The sequence below is a fragment of the Rutidosis leptorrhynchoides genome, chromosome 6 (genome assembly GCF_046630445.1).
Source record: "Rutidosis leptorrhynchoides isolate AG116_Rl617_1_P2 chromosome 6, CSIRO_AGI_Rlap_v1, whole genome shotgun sequence".
Taxonomy (NCBI): Eukaryota; Viridiplantae; Streptophyta; class Magnoliopsida; order Asterales; family Asteraceae; genus Rutidosis; species Rutidosis leptorrhynchoides.
Window position 1 is genome coordinate 137,381,210 of NC_092338.1, and position 9,507 is coordinate 137,390,716.

General features: G+C 32.2%; 1 non-coding gene across 1 annotated transcript; it reads left to right on the forward strand.

Moving 5' to 3' along the window:
* Nucleotides 1–220: 220 nt before the first annotated feature.
* LOC139856667 (small nucleolar RNA R71) lies at nucleotides 221–327 on the forward strand. Its single transcript, XR_011762133.1, has one exon. It is a non-coding gene; the product is annotated as a small nucleolar RNA R71 (small nucleolar RNA).
* Nucleotides 328–9,507: the final 9,180 nt, after the last annotated feature.

Below are 9,507 nucleotides of genomic sequence, written 5' to 3' on the forward strand. Positions count from 1 at the left end.
ATCTAAGTCATGGCTAGAATCGGCTCTAGCTGCTTTAGATGATCTAACGATATCTTTTTCTTGGTGCCACTCATGTGAGTGTGAAGCAGTGTTATCAATAATTTTGTAAGCATCAGTTACGGTTTTCTTCATAATAGAACCACCAGCTGCTATATCGATGTCTTTTCTTGTAGTGATGTCGCATCCTTGGTAGAATATTTGTACTATTTGACAGGTGTCTAAACCATGTTGCGGACATCCTCTCAATAACTTTCCAAATCTTGTCCATGCTTCATATAAAGTTTCATTTGGCTTTTGTGTGAACGTAACAATTTCTCCTTGAAGTCTCACGGCTTTAGATGCAGGAAAGAATTGTTTAAGAAATTTTTCAACTAAAACATCCCATGTATCAATCTCCCCTTCAGGTAACGATTTCAACCAATCTTTGGCTTCTCCCTTTAAAGTTCAGGGAAATAACATGAGATATATCTGTTCATCCTCCACTTCTCTTATTTTAAATAGAGTGCAGATCCTATTAAATGTACGAAGATGTTCATTTGGATCTTCCTTCGGCGCACCACTAAATTGGCATTGATTAGTTACCATGTGTAGGATTTGTCCTTTGATTTCATAATCTGGCGCATTAATGTCAGGTTGAGTAATTGCGTGACCTTGGCTAGTGCGTTTAGCTCTCATTCGGTCTTCCATACTTAGAGGTTCCAGATTTTCCATGATTGAATTTGTTGAATCTGAATCACTATAGGATTCTGATTTAATGGTTGGTTCCTCAATAATCTCTGTTTGAATGATTGGTGGTTCCGGAGGAAAGATTAATGGTTCAGGATCTATGAATTGTCCCTGAATATTCTCCGGATTCTCAATTGTGAGGTCGGGTTCAAAAAATGGATTATCGGAAATTTGAATTGGAGTACTTGGTCGACTGGATGACGATTCTAAAGAAAAATCAACGGCGACAATATTTGCTAGATGTCTTCATCGAGTTACAGGTGGTGAACGTACAAAAGGTGGTAAACGTTTTGCTCGGTGCATTCACTGAATATCCTATTAGTTATAAAAATAAGAAAAATTATATAAGTTATCAAATTAATAGACTTTTCTGATTTTGCCCACGTTTTGAATAGTCAAAAGATGCAGCAGAGGGGCAGGATTCGTTTGGTCTCAATATAATTGAGTACTGTTTGGCTCCAATAACCCGGTCCACGTACAAATCCAACTATTACTACGAACCAGAAAATTTTGATGTCTATCAATTTAACCACTTCAAATAATTTTTCGTTTTGAAATTTTAGAGAAGAAATAGAAAAAAAAATATTTGTCCTAAAAACTAGAGCGTCGAGAAATAAGAAAGAAAAAGAGCGCATCGAAAAATGTCGAAAAATAAAAGGTCGAAAAATAAAAAGAACGTAGTGCGTCGAAACTTAAAAAGGAACTAAAAACTAAGAATTAAAATTTACATCTAAAGATATTAAAGCTTAGAGAAATATTATATCCCAAAACGGCAATAACTTAAAGAGTACTTAAATATTAAAAACGGCGTCGCAAAATTATAAAGCACCTAAATCTTAGTCTAAAGAAAAAGCACTTAAGGAATTTTACGGCAAAGCCTAAAAATCTAGAAGTAAAAATAATTATGGCAAAAACTATATCTTAAAACTAAATACGAGCGAAAAATACAAATATTACGCTAAAACGAATAAAAAGAAACAAAATATAAAAATAAACTTAAAGTTGTAAAAAGTACAATTTTTATAAAAATATTATTTTTATATTATTAATTTAATAAAACTATTAATTTTGTAATTTAATTAAACTAATTAAACTTAAAATAAAAATTAAATAAAAACTAAATTAACTAATTAATTAATCTAACCCTAATTAGGGTTTAAATTAAATAATAATAATAATTATTAACCCTAAACTGGCAGCTGAGGTTACCAGACCTGTCAACTCACCTCATGCGATCGCATGAGGTGTTAGTTGGTTTTCCATGCGATCGCATGGACTCGGGTACCAGGCCTGGATATGGGCTGCTACAGTGATCGGGCCGAATGTTTTTTTTTTAATTTCTGATTTATATATTTATATAATATATTTATATAAATTAAAAAAAAATTTATATTTTTACAAAATAAAAATAGAAATAGAGAAAATTTATAAAACTTATATATTTAACAAACTATTAAAAATATATAATTTTTGTTTTTCTTTTTATATTTTTGAATATTTAAAACGTATTTTTACAAAAGCGTATTTTTATAAAAGTAAACTAAAAATAAATAAATTTTTTGTTTTATATATATAGCGTTACGCTTCCGGCGTTTAAGCAAGAATGTTCTCCGGCAGCGGCGCCAAAAATACTTGATGTGTGCGAGGTGTACTAGGAAATAGTATTAATTTTACAAGGAAATACTATTAAATACGATACAATTTTACACAAGATATTTATTTAGTTATAGAATAGATATACCTAAACCTTGCTACAAAACTTATAGGCAGTGTACCTAATCGTACAGTAGTGTAGTTTTTAGTAAGTCCAGTTCGTTCCACAGGGAAAATTAAACAAGCTTAACGCTATATTTTTAACTTATAAATATAAAAATACAAAAATATATATAAGTAGTATTATTATTATAAAAGGGGGTTTTTAGCGTTTAATGACCGGTTTGTCGATTTTAAAACTTTAGTTGCAATTAAAACCTAATGTAAAATACTAAAAATAAATACAACTTAATTTAAAGCGTAAAGTAAATAACGATAATGAAATTGCGATAAATAAAAATGCGATAAATAAAAAGTATGACAATTAAAGAGTACGATAATTAAAAGTGCAATTAAATACAATGACAATAATTAAAAAGTGCGATAATTAAAAGTGCAATTAAATATAAAATAAAGGAAATTAAATATGAAATAAAGGAATTATGCTTATTGAAACTTCCGTAATCATGATGTTTGACGTGTTGTTTTTAGTTTATTCTCATGGGTTAATTGTCCTTTGTCCTGGATTATTCGATATGTCCATACGGATTTGTCCATAATAGTCCATCAGTCATAAATATAAAGTGCGAAAGTCTTCGTCAAATTATTCTTATTCCCGAAGTCAAATATTCCAACTAATTGGGGATTCGAATTGTAACAAGGTTTTAATACTTTGTTTAATGAATACACCAGGTTATCGACTACGTGTAAACCAAGGTTTTACTACTTTGTTAACAATTACACCAATTACCCTTGAATGTAATCCACCCTTATTTCAACAAGTCTATTAACTATTAATCCAGTTCCGTGTCCGGTAAAATGAACAATTATTAGTAATTATAGATATCCCGCCCACCGTACCCAGTCAAGCGTATGTGATTATATATAAATACGTCAAATTATAAGTCTATATATTAATTTAACGAGGTATCATTTAGTTAATATAAAACCCATTAATAGCCCATAGTCTAATTTCCACAAGTGTCGTTCTTTTATCCAAACTCCAATTATGGTACAAAGCCCAATTGCCCAATTTTAATATTTTAGCCCAACATAATGATTACTTCATCTTAAATAAGCATAATAATAACTTAGCTACGAGACATTAATTTAAAAATAACATTAACCATAACTTACAGTGATTAAAAATAGCGTAGCGTTACACGGACAGAATTTCGACTTATACACTTACAACATTCGCTAACATACCCTTATTATTGGAATTTAAAATTAAAATTAAAATTAAAATATAATATATATATATATATATATATATATATATATATATATATATATATATATATATATATATATATATATATATATATATATATCTTTACGTATGAGAGAAAGAAGAAAAAGATGTGTTATATTTGCTCAAAAACTGCGAAATTTATAGATGTGGCCTCACACCTACTGCCATGCGATCGCATGGCCACTTTTTCCAGCTCACAAAACTTTGTTTCTTTGTATGCCGACGGTTTTTATAAATAAATATAATATATAAATAATTATAAGAATTATTTAAATATTATATTATATTTATGTGCATAGTTGACTTGTAATTTTTAGTTCGTTGCGTCGAGCATTGAGAGTTGACTTTGGTACCGGTTCCGGATTTTCGAACGTCCTTGCGTACAATTTAATATCTTGTATTTTGCGTTTCTCGTCCTGTACTCTTGTAATTTTGAGACGTTTCTCACCAATAATTTGAACCAGTTTGATTGTATTTTGTACTTTTGAGCTTTTTGGTCGTTTGCGTCTTTAATTCGTCGAATCTGTCTTTTGTCTTCACCTTTTATTATTTAAACGAATATCACTTGTAAATAGAACAATTGCAACTAAAAGCTTGTCTTTCTTGAGGGATAATGCTATGAAATATGTGTTCATTTTTAGCATTATCAGACACCAGAATATCTTACTAGTTAATTGATCTTAATAAAAGCAATCATGTTCCTAGGAAATTTGAGTCTAAGTGAATACCATTTTGACTATTGAATTCATATTTTTTTCATTCGTGTATTTTAGTTTCTTTAGTTTAAATACAAAACTACCCCTTTTTACAACTTTGTTTTTAAGATAATTAATAGTTTTGAATTCTGAAATAACCGCGAACGAATATGAATTTACTAAATCTTTACTGCATTGATCGAGATAAAATCATTTAATTTAGTGCAATAATTTTAAGTGTGGGCAAACGTCTAAGACCAAACAAAACCCTAAATGGGAAAATCCCATATCTACATACACATCGAGTCAATCCACCAGCAAACCCAAAAACCCGAAGTCTTCTACTCAATCTACATTGAAGTCTTCAACTGACCATGTTTCTAAACTTATAAAGCATACGTTTTCTAAATATGTGTCATACATTAAATTAAAAACCAAAAAGCTTTCATCAAATCCCGAGATTAAATCAAGTAAATCCAACTGGGTCCCGAAAAACTTCAAACCTCCCAGCTAGAAATGTCCAAGGATCCAAATACCAAGCGCATAATGCTAAACATAGTATACACACGAACTACCAACCATCAATTGGAACTAGCCCTAAGGAAAACGGGGACTTATGGATTCAAGACAAGTATGGATGGTTTTCATCCAAATCAAAGAGATCAATTGTTACACGTCTTGTTGACCAACCTCGAAACCCATTTTTTAAACACGTGCCAACACCAAAGTGGAGACCTAACTGTGTAGTAAAGACTCATGACACTTCGTCCACACCGATCAAGTACTCATTGATTAACACTAAAACCTCAATCGGTGGCTTAAGTCAAACTGAAACTCCCAAATACCAAATCTCTTGCACTAACACAACAGTCAAAAGAAACACCTATTTTTACAGAAAGTGGTTTACAAAAGGTATTCTCCAAGTTCCTCCACCCCTTTCCCCGATAAAAGTATTAAAACCAACATCGTTATCTATCGAAGAAACTATTAGCTCTTTTTTCGATCATGAACCCGAATTTATAAATCCGTTCTTCATTAACTTGGTTTAGATTGATGGATAGTCTAAGAGAGAACGTGGGAAGTTTGTTTGTCAAGGGGGAGCTCATTATCTCAATTCGAGGGGGAGCACAAGACTTACATGTCTAGGGGAGTAAAAGAGTCCATATGCTAAGGGGGAATATGGCAAACTGTTTTCAGATATGGTTTCTACATACTTAAGTGTAGAACTCGCGCTTCAAATAGATGCTAATCACCATAATGGCTTTTGTATATATAACATTGCAACACTCGTCTGTAATGTTTTTCTCACAGGCTGACTTGCTAAATCATCTGTCTTCGAGGTTTTATGAAAACAGATGGACTGGCTATAATTCAAAAATGAGTGACAAAACGTAAAACCTACCTGATAACTTAAGGGAGTACTTCCTAGACACTTCAGCCTTATTTCGATCAAAGGTCGATGTCCAGAATAGTTGTAGGGTTACCGAAAGACTTTGTAAAGGTTCCCATTTCAAATAGTGACTGGAGTTCAAGATGTTTAGTATCGTAAGATTAAGCATCTAGAACAATGAGGATCACCATGATAAACAAGATTTATAGATCCCCAATTTTTTTTATAATCTTGCAAAAGATTAAGCTGAGTAGTATGACACGGGTCATCATGTTCCTACAACATCGAGTTAACAAGATCAAACTCATGAATCCAAAAGGATTCTCAGTGGAGATTGAAAACGTCCATTCAGATCATAAGTGTGACTAGATCTCCAAATTTTAAGGCCTTCCACTGCACAATTTCTTCTCACTAGGATAGTGCAGATCCAAAAAACGGATACCCAATTTTTATGCAAGTCATAATAAGACTTTTCTCATTGTTCACATTAGTACAACTTAGATAAAAAGTACTTGATGATTGAACAGAATACCTACGAATATTTGATGTTCAAATTACAAGTGTAAGTCACCCAAATCAATTCGGGTGTTAAACTGTGAGAATGGTGATTGCAATCTTGGTCGAAAACTAGAAAAAGAATCATATCAAAAAAACTTTAGGGCTTGAGGGTACTGTTTCTCCTCACAAGGATTGTGTATGCTCCCGCCAACCTTACCCAAGTTATAAGCATGTCATCGACACATTTCCTAAACGCTCAGAAGATATAACCTAAATTTATTACGATAACCTGAGAAGAAATCCAATAAATACATAGGTCATTTGGATTATATTCTTGCGCTACTAATTCTCTTGATCTCCGCTTTCCTTTTCACGCGGAAAGTTGTTTACGAGCGAGATAATTAGAATGTGTCATTGTCCAATACTGGGATTAGCAGTGGTTGACACACTACCCAATTCACATATTCCTTTCTATTGTTCCTCGCTAACCTTTTAGCCCTGGTTGGTTTGTTTACAAGTGAAATAATTGCATCATATCGCAATCCCAACACCAAGGATTTGCTGTGGATGACACATTTCATAACCCAAATTTTCCTTTATTATGCATATCTCATCTCAGATCACAAATATGATTTTTAAAGAGCATGATATTACCCAATCTCGCATTCCTAAAACAAAAGGAATCACAGTTGATGACAAATTCCATTTTACAATTATTACTTGTTCTTGCAGCAGTGGTCATTATACCAACATCTTATTCATTATGCCTTCATTTCTCAAACACATCATGAAGAGGGAGAAAAAGATCAAATTGATACTTACTCACATTCGAGAGATGATTTTTCATGAAGAAAATGCTCGCCCCAATAACTCAAACAAAACATACACTAAGCCTACTACTCAAGCCTCCGCACCACTAAACTTGTTCAACTTCATGAAAACCTATATCCAATTGAGAGAGATGAAAAGAGCACATAAATCAAGGGGTAAGAGAAGATCACATAAATCCAACTCCATCATACAAGCTCTCTCTCTCAACAACAAACCAAGAAAACACAATTCCTCTAACAGATTAGACGTTAAAAATTAACAAATCACCAAAAAGAGCTTCAAAGACAAAGAAATTTCCCACAAGAAGAAATTTCAACATGAAACAACTACTAAACTATTATCATTCAAGCTTTAAAGATGAATATACACCTTAATGGCACATATCATCTTACACCAATAAGAGGATTCACAACATCCTTCTATTAACCATAATTTGTTCACCCTAGCCAATTTTCCTCTTCTTAGCAGGTTACTGATTCATGTCCAATTCTCACTAAGCACGGTGTCATTCATCGCTTCATCCTGAAAATGCTCCCTCATATTCATCATGCGGGAAAAATGACACATGGTTAACATATAAACATTAGGCATGATAAAAAAGATTCAATGTTTGAGGGGGAGCAAATGAGTACAATACAAAGATGGAAGACCATTATCATATCTTTTATCCTAGCTCTTGGCTCTCCTCTCAGACATCCCCGACGATTAAAAAATGCCCGTCGTCAGCAGTACTGTCATAATTTAAGATTTTCAAGTAAAACATAAAGAAACCTCATTCAAAATTTTCCTAGCAATCAATAAAATCTTTGAAAGTTAAAGCTTCTATTTAAAATCTAAAATTGAAGTAATTCAAGATTTGAGACGAAGACCTCCATGTCAAGACTAAAGAAGAAGTTAAACCAAAACTTCTACAAGAATGTCTCTGTACTATCTACATAACTCTCAACAAGATGGACATTGTTAAACTTATATAGTTGGTGTGAATTTTTAGTGAATTAACCTTTCACCACAAGTCTGTAACCATTACAGTGATGGTCCTTATCCTAGTGATAGCTAACAAAGTATCAACTGATTTTATCCCAAATGTTTTCCGAGGTTAAGACAATTTCCATGACCTAGCCATTATCTCATGAACCAATGCGAAGACATATCTTTGTGATTTATCTATTCAACCTTTCATTTTTAACACACACATACTAATTCTTGCAATCCTAATTCCCTCTCATACAACAAACACTTGACCAAAGAACATCACCAACGTTGACAATTATAATCCACTATAAACTATTACCTACTACCATGTTGATAATGCTAAAAACGAACATATATTTCATAGTATTATCCCTCAAGAAAGACAAGCTTTTAGTTGCAATTGTTCTATTTACAAGTGATATTCGTTTAAATAATAAAAGGTGAAGACAAAAGACAGATTCGATGAATTGAAGACGCAAACGACCAAAAAGCTCAAAAGTACAAAATACAATCAAAGTGGTTCAAATTAATGATGAGAAACGTCTAAAAGTTACAAGAGTACGAGCCGCAAAATGCAAAATACAAGATATTAAATTGTACGAAAAGGCTTTCGAAAATACGGAACCAGGAATAGAGTCAACTCTCAACGCGCGACGCAACAGAGCGAAAATTACAAGTCAACTATGCACATAAATATAATATAATATTTAAATAATTCTTAAAATTATTTATATATTATATTTATTTATTAAATCGTCGGCAAGAAGTAAACAAAATCACGTGAGCTGGAAAAGCAGGCCATGCGATCGCATGGCCTGGAAGTGCAATTTCCATGTGATCGCATGGGTCACTTTTTCAGGCCACACCCCTATAAATTCGCAGTTTGGTGATCGAACAAACTCATCTTTTTCTCTTCTTATCTCTCACTCGTATTATATATATATATTATAATTTTAATTTTAATTTTAATTTTAATTTTAATTTTAATTTTAATTTTAATTTTAATTTTAATAATAAGGGTATGTTAGCGAATGTTGTAAGGGTGTAAGTCGAAATTCTGTCCGTGTAACGCTACGCTATTTTTAATCATTGTAAGTTATGTTCAACCTTTTTAAATTAATGTCTCGTAGCTAAGTTATTATTATGCTTATTTAAGTCGAAGAAATGGTGATGTTGGGCTAAATATTAAAATTGGGTAATTGGGCTTTGTACCATAATTGGGGTTTGGATAAAAGAACGACATTTGTGGAAATTAGACTATGGGCTATTAATGGACTTTATATTAACTAAATGATACCTCGTTAATTTAGTATATAGACTTATAATTTGACGTATTTATATATAATCACATACGCTTGACTGGGTACGGTGGGCGGGATATCTATAAA